Raw genomic sequence first — 18,983 nt, forward strand, 5'->3', positions numbered from 1 at the left:
TACAATATCTTATTGGTTCTGTTTCTCTAGAGAATCCTGACTAATAACAGATTGTGTTACCAAGAGTGGTTCAAGAATGGAATTTTAAGGATGAATTTTCTGAATTGGTTCTGGAGTTTCTTTGGCTTTCTAATCTGATTAGATTTAAAAAGTCTAATGACTCCATTTCCAGGAGTAGAGAGCACTGATAACCCATGTCTTGAAAGGTTGGTTTAGAGATATGCAAAGTAACTGCGTTGGTTACTTGTAATTCACTACTTTCAAGAAGTAAGGAACTAAGTAAATCCATATAATACTTCTGAACATTTGGAAAACTAAGAAATACAGTGACATTGGTTGTTCCCAATGCCTCAGGACAAAGTGTTGAAATAAACAAGGAATTCAGTTTAAATTCCCAGTTAAAGCTAGAGCAATGACCTAAGAGCTTCCTTGTGTGCTCTGAGGCAGAGCCTTATCTTTTGTAACCACAGGACTGAAATTGCTGAAAACCAAATGCAGATCTCGTCTTGTGATTGGCTCAATTACAATGCAACCTGAGCTCCTTCAGAGTGTCTGCTGTTAAAGTGAGGACATTGATTGGGAAAAAATGGTATTTATAAGTAGTGTTGGGGATATGTGGGAAGACTGTGATGAAGCTGGGGATATTAAAACCTAAATTATGATGGATAGTCTTTGCCAGGGGAAGAGGTCTCCCCACCCCCTAGTGGCAGGGGACATTCCTGCTGACAGTGGTATGTGACTTTTTCTCTATTTGAGGGGATTAATTCTGCTTTGCCTGAGAAAACAATGTCCTCCTCTAAGGCAGTTGCCGTGCAAAACAATGCTGATTCTTTTCAAAATCTACCCATACCACCCCTTTATGCTTCTAGGCCTGTAACTAGTATTAAAAAATAGTAATAAGTTTTTTTTTTAAAAAGGTCCTAATTGGAATCACTTGCTCCTAAGACAGCGAACCAAGACTTAATTTTAGAACGTGACCTTTAACCAGTCATTCTGGAATTTCCTGATCATATTAGTAAGATAATCTGCATAATAGACAACCTTCCTTCTTCCTCCAAAGGAAGGTGACCTGGCCTGAGATCATCCTGTCTTTTCTTTTTCTAATAACATTTTGTTTTTTCCCATTTCTGTCTATAGAAGACTTCTACTTTGTACAGCTTCATGGAGATCCCCTCTACTTTCTAGTGTGGGATGCTGCTCCATGAATTATTGCATAAGCCAATTAGATCTTCAAATTTACTCAGCTGAATTTTGTTTTTTAACACTAGCCTCAAGTCCAAACATGTTCCTAAAGGTGACATTTCAAGTGTGACTCATGAGGGGTGAGCTACACTCCAAAAGAACTACTTGAGTTTTTTTTAATTTATATAAGCAGAAATCTGGGGAACATGTGTGTAAATAATGTAAGGGAAAGGGCTATGTCTGTATTGTTTACTGTTTAATTGTCAGTACCTGGTGCTGTCTCGAGCACAGAGGAGATAATAAGTATTCTGAAATAACTGAATTGTTGCTAAAATAAAATCTATTTTTCTTATTGACATTTTTCATATAGATAGGCAGAAAGATTTATAGATAGATAGATAGATAAATAGATAAATAGATATAGATAAATAATATTAAGAAAGGAAGAAGCAGTGGGGTTTTCTTATCTGCTTGTCCAGATGTGGGAAATAAAGGAAAAAGAAAGTGGTAGGTCTTGAAATTTGTCAGCAATCCAACATCAAAAATGGAGTTAGGCTCTTTATTACATATATTTATTTATTTTATTTTTTATTTTTTTAAAAAATATTTTATTTATTTATTTGAGAGAGGGAGAGCATGCAAGAACAGGGTGGGGGGCAGAGGAAGAAGAAGACTCCCCATTGATCAGGGACCCTGACCCCTAGAACCCTGAGATCATGACCTGAGCTGAGGCAGACGCTTAACCTACTGAGCCACCCAGGCATCCCACGTGCATTTACTTTAGTATGCATTTCTCTCACTTGACCTATAATACTACAAGGGCCAAGACCACTTCTGTGCTTGTATCTGAATACCAGGCACCAACTGTAGTATGTAACATAGATTAGGTTCTCAATAATGTTTGGTAAATGAATAAAATACATGATTAAAACAGCTATTTAATAGTCAGAGGGGGCACCTGGGTGGCTCAATGGGTTAAGCCTCTGCCTTCGGCTCAGGTCATGATCGAGCCCCACGTTGGGCTCTCTGCTCAGCAGGGAGCCTGCTTCCCCCTCTCTTTCTGCCTGCCTCTCTGCCTACTTGTGGTCTCTTCCTCTGTTAAATAAAGAAATAAAAAAAAAAAATCTTTAATAAAAAATTAAAAAAAAAATTAAAAAAAATAGAGGTATGTACATTCTAATGGTTAAAATGGCTCCATAGCAATTTTATAGGAGTTACTTCAAGAGTGATTAATAAGATAATTATATGGCAAATGAAGCTTTTTATTATTAAGACAAATCTGTTGTGAAATGCATGAAAAACACAAGGACAGGCCAAGAAGTGTGCACACATACATAAACATACATATTGATTGATTGATTATAAAAGTGGTTTTTTTGGAGAGGAAGCACAGAGATGTAAAATGTACTGATGTGGAAATCAAGAGATTTGAGGTCTGATTTCATTACTGTCACTAATTATCTGGCAGAACTGAACAAGCCACTTAATTTCTTGGTTACTGTTTATTTACTTATGAAAAGAAAGGACTGGAATTCTGACTTCTAAAATTTGTTGAAATTCTCAATTCCTATGAATTTTTCTGACTCTTAGTTTTTACCCTTTCTCATATTGGAAGAAGTAGAATGACCTTGAACTGTTTAGGGTCAGTAAAAACGTTTTTACTGCATTCAGGTATAAGTGGTTCTTATAACTGATCTATATCAGGGCTGCCTCATGTGGCAGAGAGGCTGTGATGGTTTATGAATTCATCTTGTCTGGAAGATTTACTATTGTGTATTTTATTGATTTTTCCATTCACTAAACCTGCTAAGCCAGGTTATTGGCCAATCAGAATTGGATAAACTGAGAAAAAAAAATACAAAAATACTCCTAGGTTGAAAACAGAGTCTAAAAGGAATATGGAGTTAGAATGAATAAGATAAAACTTCATGGAAGAGAGACAAAAAGCAAGATCTCACTTCAAAATTCTTGTCACATTGAAAAAAAGCTTTTGAAGTTGAAAAATTATGTGCATATATGTACATACACACACACATGCATGCACACATAAATCATAAAGTACAGCTCAATGTGACTTCACAGAATATTATCAGAACCCTAGAAATTTTTTTTTTTAAGATTTTATTTATTTATGTGACAGAGAGAGATACAAGTAGGCAGAGAGGCAGGCAGAGAGAGAGGGGAAGCAGGCTTCCGGCTGAGCAGAGAGCCCCATGCGGGGCTCAATCCAGAACCCTGAGATCATGACCTGAGCTGAAGGCAGAGGCTTAACCCACTGAGCCACCCAGGTGCCCCAGAACCCTAGAAATTTCTGTTGAGTCTCTTTATAATCACTTACCTTTAGAGTGTAAATAATGGCTTGTGGATTGTATCTATGTTGAAGATCAATTTACTCCCATTAACATAACTTTAAATTATTAATTTCTCTAAAAATAATGGCATAGTTAGCATGTCCCAACACTACTTTTCATTTTCTGAAGAGGGAATTGTGGTCTCTCATGTCAAGGAGGGGCCTGTGTCAAGCAATGATGTAAGCAGTTAAAATACTGCAGCTAGGAGATCTCGTCGGGACCAGCCGTCACCCCAGAACGTATAACAAACAGAACCAGAGGAGGATGGCAGGGGCCCAAGACCGATTCAATACCTTTAAAAAGGGGAGGGGGGCATCTGGGTGGCTCAGTGGGTTAAAGCCTCTGCCTTTGGCTCAGGTCATGATCCCAGGGTCCTGGGATCGAGCCCCGCTTCGGGCTCTCTGCTCAGTGGGGAGCCTGCTTCCTCTTCCTCTCTCTCTGCCTGCCTCTCTGCCTACTTGTGATCTGTCTGTCAAATAAATAAATAAATAAATAAATAAATTAAAGGGGGAGGATTTTTGTAGCAAACTGTCAGACTTGACCCCTCTATGTCTGACCACTTAAAAAAGGCAGCTGCCCCCCAAAGCTCACCTGATTGATCTCCCTAACAGCACTGAGTTCCTTCGCTGCTTGAACATAATAAGCAGTAAGTGCCCAGAGCTGACCCATACAGGACTGAGGCCTCATCTCAGCTGTGTGCCCACATGCTGACTTTGCATTTGGTTCATTAACTTCCTGCATCCTCTTCTTGTTTGTTGTGTGGCTTGTCTTCTGTCCTGCTCTGTGTGCCCTGGAAGAAGCCAAGTTTAATCATGTGGCAAACTGTCATGGAATTTGGAATCCTGAATCTGCCTTATAATTGTGATTAACTTTGCTTTATTTGAATGAAGCTGACATTGTGGGAAGACACAAATCATGTGTGAGCCTTCATTGCATGCTCATGACACGAATCTACTTCCCAGATTTACCTTATTGAGTTTGTGTTTCATTATGTTTCTCATCCACATAATCATACAATGTGATTTATGCTAATTTCACTACCAGCTTCCCCACTCACATCTGTAACATAGTGATGACTATACAATGTTATAATGAATATGGACACAGAAAATTTCTAGGCCCTGCTTCTAGATCTCAGTACCAAAGACTAGCCTGTCTTTCCCATCTGATATAATCCTGAGTGACCAGAATAGGGCACTTTAAATTTCTAGATAGGTCACTGCGTTATTTTCTAATGACCCCCTCTTAAAATTAAAATATAACCTAGGGAGACACCACACTAACCCATGGATAAACTTGATTTAGTTGGTCTAATTTCTTTGACTTGTTTTATTCAGATACTAGGGATTAAATGAGACAACACCAGTTAATTTTTTAAAAAATTATTTTTGTTAACATATAATGTATTATTTGCCCCAGGGGTACAGGTCTGTGAATCATCAGGCTTACACACTTCACAGCACTCACCATATCACATACCCTCCCCAATGTCCATAACCCAACCACCCTCTCCTTACCCCCCCTTCCCCCCAGCAACCCTCAGTTTGTTTTGTGAGATTGAGTCTCTTATGGTTTGTCTCCCTCCCTATTCCATCTTGTTTCATTTTTACCTTCCCTATCCCCCCAACACCCCACTCTGCCTCTCAAATTCCTCATATCAGGAGATCATATGATAATTGTCTTTCTCTGATTGACTTATTTCGCTCAGCATAATACCCTCTAGTTCCACCCACATCGTTGCAAATGGCAAGATTTCATTTCTTTTGATGGCTACATAGTATTCCATTGTATATATATACCACCTCTTCTTTATCCATTCATCTGTTGATGGACATCTAGGTTCTTTCCATAGTTTAGCTATTACCACCAATAATTTTAAAGTTACATACACATTGCCAAATGTTGTATCATAGCCCTGTCACTGGTCATAGATAGATATACAACATTCAGAGGTAAAGGCTCAGTGGTATACTATGGTGGAGGGCCCTTTGAAACTGTGAGATACAGAATTGAGGACAACAGTTGGTTGGCAACTGTTCATAAGTACTGAAAAATGTAAACAGACAAAATGGACTGAAAAGACAAGAAAGGGGTGCCTGGGTGGTTCAGTCCTTAAGTGTCTGCCTTGGGCTCAGGTCATGATCCTAGGGTCCTGGGATCAAGCCCCACATTGGGCTCCCTGCTCAGCAGGGAGCCTGCTTCTCCCTCTCCCCCTGCCTGCTGCTCTGCCTATTTGTGCTCTTCCTCTCTCTGTCAAAAAAAAAAAAAAAAAAAAGGCAAGAAAAACAAAGTTCATGTCTGGTTCAGTTTATCTATGGTCAATCATAGTATTTAGTGACCCTAAAACTCAATAGCATAGGCAATGGATTTAATATAGATAATGCCCTGCAAAGTCCATTCAAAGCATAAACTCAGTGAACAAGACACAACTGTAGGGATTTTCTCTTTGCCCATTTGAAGGTTTGATATTGTCTTCATGGTTGGAATTCGAGCTGTTACTGCATATTCAGAGAACAAAGAAAAAGTGTGTCTGGAATGTATTAAAGGGTTAGAAGAAACAATGAGGACCAAATACAGTGGGAGAAATGAGATTGGTGGTTTGAATAATGGGTCAGTTGGAGAATAAGGAAATGGTTAAATAAAGTTGAATGACAAATGGTGTCATAAAACAACACAAACAAATTGAGTGGAGCCATGTAGAACACTCACATCTCCAGGAGAAGGAAGTGCTGGAGGTGGAAATAAACTGCGAGGGTTTGGTGAAGTGGGGAAGGAACTTGTGTCCTAGCTTCCATCTTTGCTCTTGGCTTTCAGAATGAAGTCTATGTAAAAGTGTGGGCAGAAAACTGATGGTCTAGGAATCCACCCATCCCCCTCACCTACCAGAAACCTCAATGTGAATAACTATCTGCTTACAAAAATACCTTCACAAAAGCCAAGGATTCCAGGCGAGGGTCTCCAGCACCCGGGGTGAAGCACAGAAATAAGAGAGGATACATTAAGGAGGATAGAAAAGGTAGATTCACACCACTTGTATCATTACCAGTAAGGAGAGAAACATCACCTCCTTGGGAGAAGGAGAATAATAGTGAATTCTTAACTTCATCTTGGACCTCAGAGCTGCCTGCCTCAGCACCAGGCTGACACCTGCCATAAGACCAATCAATTCCACTTTTGGGTATATATCTAAAGAAAACACAATCTTGAAGAGAAATCAGTCCCTCTATGTTCATTGCAGCATTATTCACGGTTGCTAAGACACAGAAACTACTTAAGTGCCTGTCAAGGATGAAAGCATAAAGAAAAAAATGTGTGTGTGTGTGCGCGTGCGTGTGTGTATGTATATGTGGAATATTATTCAGTCATACAAAAGAAGGAAATCCTGCCTTTTGTGACAACATGGATGGACTTTGAGGTTATTATGTGAAGTGAAATAAGTCAGAGGAAAGACAAATGATACCAATTTTATGCAGAGTCTAAAAAAAGCTGAAATCAGAAATAAATAGAGTAGAATAATAGTTGTCAGGAGCTAGGAATGGGGAAAATGGGGAGGTGTTGGTTAAAGGATATACACTTCCAGCAATTAGAAGAATAAGTTTTGGAGATCTAATTACAGCATCGTGACCATGATCAACAGTACTGTATTACATACTTGAACATTTTTTAAAACAGTAGTATGTCAAGACTATCTCAATAAACCCGGCAGAAAAGTAGGGCCATTTAAATATCATTATTATGTTAATCCTATAATAGGAAGTTCTTATGAATGAAAATTGGTTAAATATTTCAAAGAACACATTTGAAAAGCTATCAAGCAAAGTAAAAAAAAAAAAAGGTAATTCTGTTTTTATTTTAAATAGTTTTGTTTTTCTCTACTGCCTAACATTGTTTAATACCTAACAGGAATTGGTTTTGAGCTGGGAATATTAATTAATATACATTAAACTATTTACTCTGTGCCAGGCTCACTTATATTTTTATAATAAACTTATGCACTAGAAGATAAACTATTTTATCTTTTGATAAAGGAAGGTGAGGAAAGTAAAACACAGAGAAGTTAACTAATTTGTTTAAAATTAACTTAGTGTTACATGGCTAATATAGAAATTTAGTACATATTTATGAGCATCTTTTTGTCAGAAAATTTAGGAGATATTGTTATTGAATAGAAAACATGGATATTTTAGTGGACAATTATTAGAATTTTGTTTATTACTGGAATTTCAGTATGTATGTGCTGTAACAACAGATTTTTAAGTCAGTCAGGCCTACATTTAAATCTTGGCCATGTCATTAATTATATTACCTTGTGTATTAGTGCTCATCTTTTAAGTCTTTTTTTTTTTTTTTTTTAAAGATTTTATTTATTTGTCAGAGAGAGAGGGAGAGAGAGTGAGCACAGGCAGACACAGAGGGAGAAGCAGGCTCCCCGCCGAGCAAGGAGCCCGATGCGGGACTCGATCCCAAGACACTAGGATCATGACCCGAGCCGAAGGCAGCTGCTCAACCAACTGAGCCACCCAGGCGTCCCTCATCTTTTAAGTCTTAATATTTTCATCTGTAAAAAACACACCAACCTTGTTGGGTTATTGATAAGACTATAGAACATGCACGTTAAATAAAGTAGAACGATAGGTTCATAAGAGTTCCTTACTAAATGACAGGGTGTCAGACAGTGTTTGCTGTCCATTATTCCCCTCCTAGATAAAATAATGTTCATTTTGTTCAGGTGACAGTAGGCCATGTGCTTCAGGACCTTTCTCTAGCCCTAGCAGTGAAACTCTATTAGTCTTAGCCAGTTGCAATGAAACTGTTCTCTAGAGATTTGTTCAGCAATGGACTTATGACATGATTCTGATCAGTAAGTCAGAGGGGAATGTCTGCTGAGTGGTGGAGAGACTTTTTTTTTTTAAATTTTTTTTAAAGATTTTATTTGTTTGACAGAGAGAGAGGGAACACAAGCAGGGGGAGTGGGACAGGGAGAAGCAGGCTTCCCGCTGAGCAGGAAGCCCAATGTGGGCCTTGATCCCAGGACCCTGGGATCATCACCTGAGCCTAAGGTAGCCACTTAACGACTGAGCCACCCAAGTGCCTGGTGTAGAGACCTCTTAAAAGTTCTTTCTTGCTCCTAAATACAAAAAGCAAGAGCTTTCCTTTTCCCTCTCTCTCTGTCAAATAAATAAATAAATAAAATCTAAAGAAATGTTATTAAATAGAGAATAGAGAAAAACAAAACTATTTAAAATAAAATTGGCAATTATGAAGGTATTTTGCTCTTGGATCAGTGTGGAAACATTTAAGCATTTGAATGAAGTAGAGATATTTTAATGTTGATATCAGCTGTTTTTAAAAGCAATTACCAGGTGCCTCCTTAGCGCAGTAGGCAGCGCGTCAGTCTCATAAAAGCAATTACCATTGGGCGCCTGGGTGGCTCAGTGGGTTAGGCCTCTGCCTTTGGCTTTGGTCGGGATCTCAGGGTCCTGGGATCGAGGCCCGCATCGGGCTCTCTGCTCAGTGGGGAGCCTGCTTCTCCCTCTCTCTCTGTCTACCTCTCTGCCTACTTATGACCCCCCGTCAAATAAATAAATAAAATCTTAAAAAAAAGCAATTACCATTATGAAGAACTATATTAATAGCACTAGTACTGTTAAACTGATAAGGATTAGCACTTATCAGTTACTGTTCAACTTTGAAGTAGGAAAATGGAAGCAAAATTTAAATCCCTCTTACTTTTTTCAGTTTGGTTAAAAACTACTTGATAAGTTCATTTGTGAAATCTTTAGGTAAGATAATTTGGTATTTCTGGGGATAACATTTTGATTTGGACAAGAATGTCAGTCATAACATTTCTTTCCTTGGTCATACAGATCCTTACTATTTTGATTTCCTTGACAATCTATTGCATACATAAAACTACAAATTTTACTATATAGTGGGTATTTTATATATTTATTCAATACTTATATCAAATCTATGAAATAGTTTATGTTCTTTGTGCTTCAGGTTCCTAACATATGAAATTAGAATAATAGTAAAGTCTATATTATGGGGTTATTCTGAGAATTAAATGAGGTGACACATATAAAGGCATTGGAAGAATTATCAGTGTAAACACTCAAAACCATTAAAGTCACGATGATGATGATGATGATGATGATGAAGTTATTATTGATATTTCTTTCACAGATAACTGAGTTTATGAGTGTGAATTATCTCAAATTACACATCTCTGAAATAGTAGAACCATGATTTGAACCCGGGCCTAGCTAACTTGAAGTCTTTTCTTATTTCAGTACTCTAGACTGCCCCTCAATTTCATTTCTCTCTCTTTTTTAAAAGATTTTATTTATTTATTTTTCAGAGAGAGAGAGAGAGAAAGCTCACAGGCAGGGAGAGCAGCAGGCAGAGGGAGAAGCAGGCTCCCCACTGAGCAAGAACCCCGATGCGGAACTAGATTCCAGGACCCTGAGATCATGACCTGAGCCAAAGGCAGATGCTTAACTGACTGACCCACCCAGGTGTCCCCTCAATTTCATTTCTTGAGCTGGTTATTAAGTAACCTAGTGAAGCCTTGAAGGATTAATAGAGCTTTACCAAAGAGATGTGGTTTGGTTTGCAGGTACAGAATGGGATGATAATAAGGGCAGAGGAAATGCATATGGATGAAATTGAAGTCATGATCATTCCAGCATGCATGAGGACTTCTGATTGCTTGGGCTTCCCAAAAAATAAACTTTCTCAGAACATCTGGATTGCCCAGCTGGTTGAGCGTCCAACTTTTGGTTTTGGCTTAGGTCGGATCTCAGAGTCATGAGATTGAGCCCCACATTGAGCCCCACAACAGTCTCCATACTCAAAACAGAGTCAGCTTGGGTTTCTCTTTCCCTCTCCTTCTGCTCCTGCCCCTGCCTGTATGCACTCTTTTTAGGATAAATAAATAAATCTTAAAAAAAAAACCCAAAACTGTTTCTCTTAATTTAATAAATACTTAATTCCTGCTCTATGCTTGTTATGACTCTATTTGCTTAAAGGGAATGTTGAAAATTGAATATATTCCTTTTCTCTAAAGAAATTTATATGATTAGATAGTTCTATGAGGAAGAATAAGTACCATAACAGTTCATAAAACACAATTATGAATAAGGGTTAAAATGAGAGGATAAAACTTAATTTAGAGAGTAACACTTGAGGTGAGTCCTGAAGGAGGAAAAAAATGACTTAATAATTAAATAGAGAGAAATAATTCTTTGAGTTAAAAGTAAGTAGAGACCACAGAGTTTCACTCAGGAGAAAAAAAAAAAAGGACTAATGTTCTTTTAAAGCTGCCTTTAAGAAGTTATATTGAATGAAATATATTCCCATTAATCTGTTCCCCAACAAGAGTGGAGTAGAAGAAATGGTTTAAAATAGCAATTGGTATGTAGCTGCCTTACTGGTTTTTTGAAGAATCCAGAGGAGATCTGACTGGCAAGACTTTTAGATTCTAGAACTATCTCTCAAAGTGAGGATAGCAATCTAGCAGCATTAAGTGCCTTGTTGTAGAGATGTCTGTGAAACTGAAAGGAGGAGGAATGTGAAAAAGTTGCTTACTGACGTCCACTTTATTGTTACAAGTATATGCAAGTGCTAAATTTAATGAGCATTTGCGTTCTGCTTTCCATTAACTTTAAGGATAGTGAATCTGATAAAGCCACAGCTAAGGACTGAGTATTAGGGAAATTGTGTATTTTTCTCTCATGGAAGAGATTGGAAAATAAATTCTTCCCTTCTTATAGATGATGATAGTGAGAAACAATGGGATAGCCGATGGTTGGGGAAATATTGTGCATATTACTCAGGGACCATTATTACTTCAGGCTAAAATGCTGGGTCTTTTGAGTCTGTTCTTGCCTTCAGCCCTCAAAATTCAATTAGGGAGTGTACAACTCTCTCTGTCTTTTCTGTCTTTTGTCTTTCTGTACCCCTCCAACCACCCCTTTCTGTCTGATTTTTATGTCTCTTGATAGCACTACTTAAAATTTTCTGAGATTTTATCATCTCTTGTCTGAGCTTCCCCTCTTTCTAAATTTGCAAGAATTGGACTTTGATTGACAAAGGAGTTCAACATGTAAATAAATCAGTTTTTGAGTGTACATATTACTTACCTGTTCTCCCCCCTAATTTGTATTTAGATATGAAGTATTAATAATATCTAATCAATGTACAAATCGACTGGGTTAAGTTTCTTAATAACTATTAATGAACTATCATCATTTGGAAACAAAGCTGTTGCACTCAATCTTCACATGACTCACTTTATCATTTATTCAGTAATCATATGAAAGTATGTTTCTGTTTATATTTGGTTAAACAATGGTTTTGGAAACCCACTGTCTTTTCTCATTCTCTGACAATGAATCTATTGTTAAAACACTGCATTCATGCTGCTACAAAACACACATTGTAATCAATGAATATTATTATTGTTTAGAATTGCTCCTTTAACACTAACTTATATTGAAAATTGAAAAGTGATTTCTTAGTCCCAGGATATAAGATCACTATATAAGCAATGACATTTGGATACCAAAATGTTTAAAAATGTAGCATCATTTGAGAAAGCATGATAAGTAAATTCTTGGGGATACATGTGACAAAAGACATACAAGAATTTTATAGTAAAAACTACAAATATTGCTGAGAGAAATGAAAGATCCCACAAATAAATGGAGAGATAAACCATGTTATTGGATGCAATGACACAATATAATGTGTTAGTTTTATCCAAATTGATCTATAGATTTCAATCAATCCCAACCAAAATCCCAGAAATTCTAGAAATTGACAAGGAAATCCTAAGGTGCATACAGTAATGAAAAAAACTCTAGAATAGCAAAAGGAACCTTGTAAAAGAAGAACAAAGCTGGACTACTTATGTCACCTGACTTCAAGTCTTACTAAATTACAACAGACAAGACAGAATGGTATTAGCATCAAGTTAGACAAGTAAATTAGTGGAACAGAATAGAGAGGCCAAAATAGACCTGCGTATATATATGGCCAAATGATGTGTGACAAAAAAATGTTGTGTGACAAATGATGTGTGCAAAGGCAATTTTACCGAGAGATGACAATCTTTTCCAAAAAAATGTTGCTTCAGCAAATGTATATCTATATGCAATCAACTTTGATTAATACCTTAACCTGTGGGGGTGCCTTGGTGGCTCAGTTGGTTGATGGCCGCCTCAGGTGATGATCTTAGGATCCTGGGATCTAGCCTTGCATAGGGCTGCATGCTTAGCAGGGAGTCTGCTTGGATATTTCTCTCCCTCTGCTTCTGCCCCTCACCTCTGCTATTGCTCTCACACACTCTCTCTAAAATATACCTTAAACTGTTGGAAACATTTCCTTCATTACTGGATTCAGGTTATGCATGTTTGGCATTAATTCTACATGGGCTATCTTATGTCCTCTTTTATTTTATTTTATTTTTTTTAAAGATTTTATTTATTTGTCAGAGAGAGAGAGTACATACAGGCAGAGAGGCAGGCAGAGAGAGAGGAGGAAGCAGGCTCCCTGCCGAGCAAGGAGCCCGATGCGGGACTCGATCCCAGGACCCCAGGATCATGACCTGAGCCGAAGGCAGTGGCTTAACCCACTGAGCCATCCAGGCGTCCCTTATGTCCTCTTTTAAATAGACAATTTAAAAAATAAATAACAAAAAGATATTGGAAAACCACATTATGTCAGTTTATCTCATTAGTATTTGATTACTTAGTAAGATAGTATTGGACATGGGGCGCCTGGGTGGCTCAGTCAGTTAAGTGTCTGCCTTTGGCTTAGGTAATGATCCCAGCCTTCTGGGATCGAGCCTTGCATGGGGCTCCCTGTTCAGTGGGAGGTCTGCTTCTCCCTCTCCCACCCCCTGCTTATGTTCCCTCTCTCACCATGTCTGTGTCTCTCTCTGTCAAATAGATAAATAGAATCTTAACCAAAAAAAAAATGTTGGACATACTTTTCATTGTAAATGTATGTCTTTCCATCTGTAACCAATAAGTTATCTATGTAATGTTACATTAAAAAGACTAACCAATCCCCCAACAACATTTGCTAATTGATTTCATTATCTATTAATATGTCTTTGCCAAATACTCCTTTTTAATTTGTTAGGAGCAAAATAATGGACAGACTGTTGTTACATGAGTGTGAACTTTTAATGAGTTGTTTTTTTTCTTCTTCAAGAGATCACATGGAAATACCGACTTAGAACTGCTTAACTTTACTTTTTCACATCAATTTCTTGATAGATGGTTTATATAGTTCTTACAAACTCTGGCAAGTTGCAACAGTGTAAATTCAGACACCAAACCTGAGTTTGTGAGAATAAACCTGTGTTTACCAATTACTAAGGAGGCCTTTAATTTTTTTTTAATTTTTTTTAATTTTTTTTTTTTTTAAGATTTTATTTATTTGACAGAGATCACAGGTAGGCAGAGAGGCAGGCAGAGAGAGGAAGGGAAGCAGGCTCCCTGCTGAGCAGAGAGCCTGATGCGGGGCTTGATTCCAGGACCCCAGGATCATGACCTGAGCCGAAGGCAGAGGCTTTAACCCACTGAGCCACCCGGGCGCCCCATAAGGAGGCCTTTAAAAAGACTCTCATTCTCATATGGAAATGTGGAAAGATAGCTTTATTTTTAAATTATGTTAAAAATGGTAGAGTTTTTTTTGCAAATCATGATTTGTGTGAGAATCTCATTCCAATTCCTTCTCTTGCTTTGGTCCAAATACTATTCTTATGTCTAAAAAGCAACCCTTCCAACAAAAGCCTCTAGGTTAGAGGTCAGTAAACTATTGCTCATGGACTGATTCTAGCCCTACAGACTGTTTTGGAAAGTAAAGTTTTATGGGAACACGCCATGTCCATTAATTTATATATTGTCTATAGCTATTTTTGTGATACAACAGAATCAAGTGCTGTGACACTACAACCAGCTAGTTAGCTGAGAAATTTACCATCTGGCCATTTTTTGGGGAAATATTTGTCAACCCCTCCTCTGGGTCATAGCAATCAGGAAGCATCTTGTGGACAAGTATACTTTTTGGGCACTATCATTCTTTAGTTTAGATTTCTATCACAGAATTATTTTTTGTTTATGTATTTAAATATTTACCTGTTTCATTTATTCTAGTGTAGGTCTACTGACAGGAAATGTTTTCAGTTTTTTAAATCTGAAAACTACTTTTACCTTTGTTGAAGAATAGTTTTGCTAGGTATAGAATTCAAATTTGGCTGCTATTTTCTTTCAGCACTTTCAATATATACTTCTATTACCATCCATCTTTAATTATTTTTAAGAAGTTATCTACAAGTTGAATTGTTGCTTTTTCAAGGATAATATACCTCCTGCCTTGCTTTGATTGTGCTTTAATTTTTACGTTAGTTTTCAGCAATTTATCATAATATGCCTAGATGTGGTTTTCTTTGGTATATTCTTCATGGAGTTGGTGATGCTTTCAGATCTGTGGCTTGATGTCATTAATTAGTTTAGGAAAATTTTAGCAAATATTTTTATGTGTGTTGCTTCTGTTCTATTTTCTTTTTCTTCTCTCTTTCTAGAGAATTACATACTTTTTTGTTTATGAAGTCTCTTTTTAACTATATCTAAATAGTTGCTAAAACCATTTATTTTGTCATTTCTATTGTTACATCTTTCAGTTTCAGATTTTTAATTTTAAATATAAGTTTTAGTTCTTTGCCAAAGTTCTTAATTTTTAAATTTCTTTGATCATATTAAAGATAGTTATTACAAAGTCTGTTTTTGATAGCTTCTTTATCTGGATATCACATATATTTTTATTGTTTTTTGTTTTAGTTTTCACTTGTTTTATTGTTTCTTTTGTAACTGGTTAATTTTATACCCTGATTTTTGTATATCAAAAATTATAATAAAAATAGAGTGCTCAATATGATGTCATTTTCCTCTACAGAGGATTTGGGTTTTGGGTAGGCAGCTAAGGGCATTAGCAATCCTGGATTACATTAAGGAATTATAATTCAGATGATTTAAAAGTGGCTTCAATGTGTTTGTAGGAGGAACAATTTCTGGTTAGTAATTATTTCCAGGCCAATTTAAAGCTGCAGGGGTGTCCTTCGAATACCAGGTGCTTGATGTCTCTCAATATCAATTCTGTTTCCCACTAGCCCTGCAAGGTTTAAAAAAAAAAAAAAAAAGTCTATGCTCAGTTTCTCAGGCCCTTTCTGGTGTTCCTAGGAAAAATTTGTGTTCTACATGTATTCCCAGGAAAAAATTAGTTCCTAATGCCAGGTTCACCTTTTTGGGTCTATGTTTTCTGCTGGCTATTGGTGCAATAATTCCTATGGCTTAGTTCCTTAATGCCTTTGGGTTTTCTAACTGCCTATGGTCTATGTTTTTTAGTCTGGCATTTACAGAAATAGGTGTTGAACTCTGTAATGGATGCTGGGATATACCACCTAGAATCACTTTTATGAATAAGAAGTTCTTTCCAGAGGTGCTGACTGATGATTGCTCATAGCGGAATTTCTTTTCTAGAGGTGGTTCTCAGTTTACGGTTGCTGTCTTGCCTAGGGGTGCTGCTCGTTCCTAGGGGCAGCCTAAACCAAATGACCAATTGATGTGGGGCTACTTAGCCTTAGCTTCAGTATCTCAATTTAGAGCTTCTTTGAAGAGTCATTTCAACTTGAGGGCTAGAGATTTGAATGGGGTATCTGTTGAAATTTCATATCAGTTCAAGTTCTACTTCTGCCAGTTCTACTTCCCTTATTTCCTTACAGGCTTTGTTTCAGAATATTCCCCAATAATCTACTGCATGTAAATCTCAAAACCTTATGAAACCAAATTATGAGGATCTATTTATTTGTTTTTACTGCAATCATTTAAGCTCCCCCCTCCCCAGTGTTTAACTCACTTTTGGGGAGAGAAAGTCAGTGTTGGGAGAAGTAAAACATTTGGGACAAGTAGTATATTTTGGGTATGGCACACACAATTCAAGTATATTATCTTGTTTTTTGCCTGAGGGGGCACAACTTTGCTTTTTGTTTCACATTCCCTTTTGAGTTGGTACCAACAGCAATTCTCCTTTACGATATTTTTATGGGATGATTTAGAATTTATTTTTATTTTTTTAAATTTTTTTATAAACATATAATGTATTTTTATCCCCAGGGGTACAGGTCTGTGAATCGCCAGGTTTACACACTTCACAGCACTCACCATAGCACGTACCCTCCCCAATGTCCATAACCCCACCCCCCCTCCCAACCCCCCTCACCCCAGCAACCCTCAGTTTGTTTTGTGAGATTAAGAGTCACTTATGGTTTGTCTCCCTCCCAATCCCATCTTGTTTCATTTATTCTTTTCCTACCCCCCACACCCCCCATGTTGCATCTCCACTTCCTCATATTAGGGAGATCATATGATAGTTGTCTTTTTCCGATTGACTTATTTCCCTAAGCATAATACCCTCTAGTTCCATCCACGTCGTCACAAATGGCAAGATTTCATTTCTTTTGATGGCTGCATAGTATTCCATTGTATATATATATATATATATACCACCTCTTCTTTATCCATTCATCTGTTGATGGACATCTAGGTTCTTTCCATAGTTTGGCTATTGTGGACATTGCTGCTATAAACATTCGGGTGCACGTGCCCCTTTGGATCACTACATTTGTATCTTTAGGGTAAATACCCAGTAGTGCAATTGCTGGGTCATAGGGTAGCTCTATTTTCAACTTTTTGAGGAACCTCCATGCTGTTTTCCAGAGTGATTGCACCAGCTTGCATTCCTACCAACAGTGTAGGAGGATTCCCCTTTCTCCGCATCCTCGCCAGCATCTGTCATTCCTGAATTGTTAATTTTAGCCATTCTGACTGGTGTGAGGTGATATCTCATTGTGGTTTTGATTTGTATTACTCTGATGCCGAGTGATGTGGAACACTTTTTCATGTGTCTTTTGGCCATCTGGATTCTTCTTTGCAGAAATGTCTGTTCATGTCCTCTGTGCATTTCTTGATTGGGTTATTTGTTCTTTGGGTGTTGAGTTTGCTAAGCTGTTCATAGACTTTGGATACTAGCCCTTTATCTGATATGTCGTTTGCAAATATCTTCTCTCATTCTGTCAGTTGTCTTTTGGTTTTGTTAACTGTTTCCTTTGCTGTGCAAAAGCTTTTGATCTTGATGAAGTCCCAATAGTTCATTTTTGCCCTTGCTTCCCTTGCCTTTGGCAGTGTTCCCAGGAAGAAGTTGCTGTGGCTGAGGTCAAAGAGGTTGCTGCCTGTGTTCTCAAGAATTTTGATGGATTCCTTTCTCACATTGAGGTCCTTCATCCATTTTGAGTCTATTTTCGTGTGTGGTGTAAGGAAGTGGTCCAATTTCATTTCTCTGCATGTGGCTGTCCAATTTCCCCAACACCATTTGTTGAAGAGGCTGTCTTTTTTCCATTGGACATTCTTTCCTGCTTTGTCGAAGATTAGTTGACCATAGAGTTGAGGGTCTATTTCTGGGCTATTATTCCATTGATCTATGTGTCTGTTTTTGTACCAGTACCATACTGTCTTGATGATGACAGCTTTGTAATAGAGCTTAAAGTCCGGAATTGTGGCTTTCTTTTTCAATATTCCTTTGGCTATTCGAGGTCTTTTCTGGTTCCATATAAATTTTAGGATTATTTGTTCCATTTCTTTGAAAAAAATGGATGGGATTTTTTTTTTTTAATTTTTTTTTTTTTATTTAAGTTTTATTTTTTTTAAACATATAATATCTTTTTATCCCCAGGGGTACAGGTCTGTGAATCGCCAGGTTTACACACTTCACAGCACTCACCATAGCACATACCCTCCCCAATGTCCATAATCCCACCCCCCTAACCCCCTCCCCCCATTAACCCTCAGTTTGTTTTGTGAGATTAAGAGTCACTTATGGTTTGTCTCCCTCCCAATCCCATCTTGTTTCATTTATTCTTCTCCTACACCCTTAACCCCCCATGTTGCATCTCCTCTCCCTCATATCAGGGAGATCATATGATAGTTGTCTTTCTCTGATTGACTTATTTCGCTAAGCATGATACCCTCTAGTTCCATCCACGTCATCGCAAATGGCGAGATTTCATTTCTTTTGATGGCTGCATAGTATTCCATTGTGTATATATACCACATCTTCTTTATCCATTCGTCTGTTGATGGACATCTAGGTTCTTTCCATAGTTTGGCTATTGTAGACATTGCTGCTATAAACATTCGGGTGCACGTGCCCCTTCGGATCACTACGTTTGTATCTTTAGGGTAAATACCCAGCAGTGCGATTCCTGGGTCATAGGGTAGTTCTATTTTCAACATTTTGAGGAACCTCCATGCTGTTTTCCAGAGTGGTTGCACCAGCTTGCATTCCCACCAACAGTGTAGGAGGGTTCCCCTTTCTCCGCATCCT

The sequence above is a fragment of the Enhydra lutris genome, unplaced genomic scaffold (assembly GCF_002288905.1).
Source record: "Enhydra lutris kenyoni isolate GAN:26980312 unplaced genomic scaffold, ASM228890v2 scaffoldscaffold49, whole genome shotgun sequence".
NCBI classification, from domain to species: domain Eukaryota; kingdom Metazoa; phylum Chordata; class Mammalia; order Carnivora; family Mustelidae; genus Enhydra; species Enhydra lutris.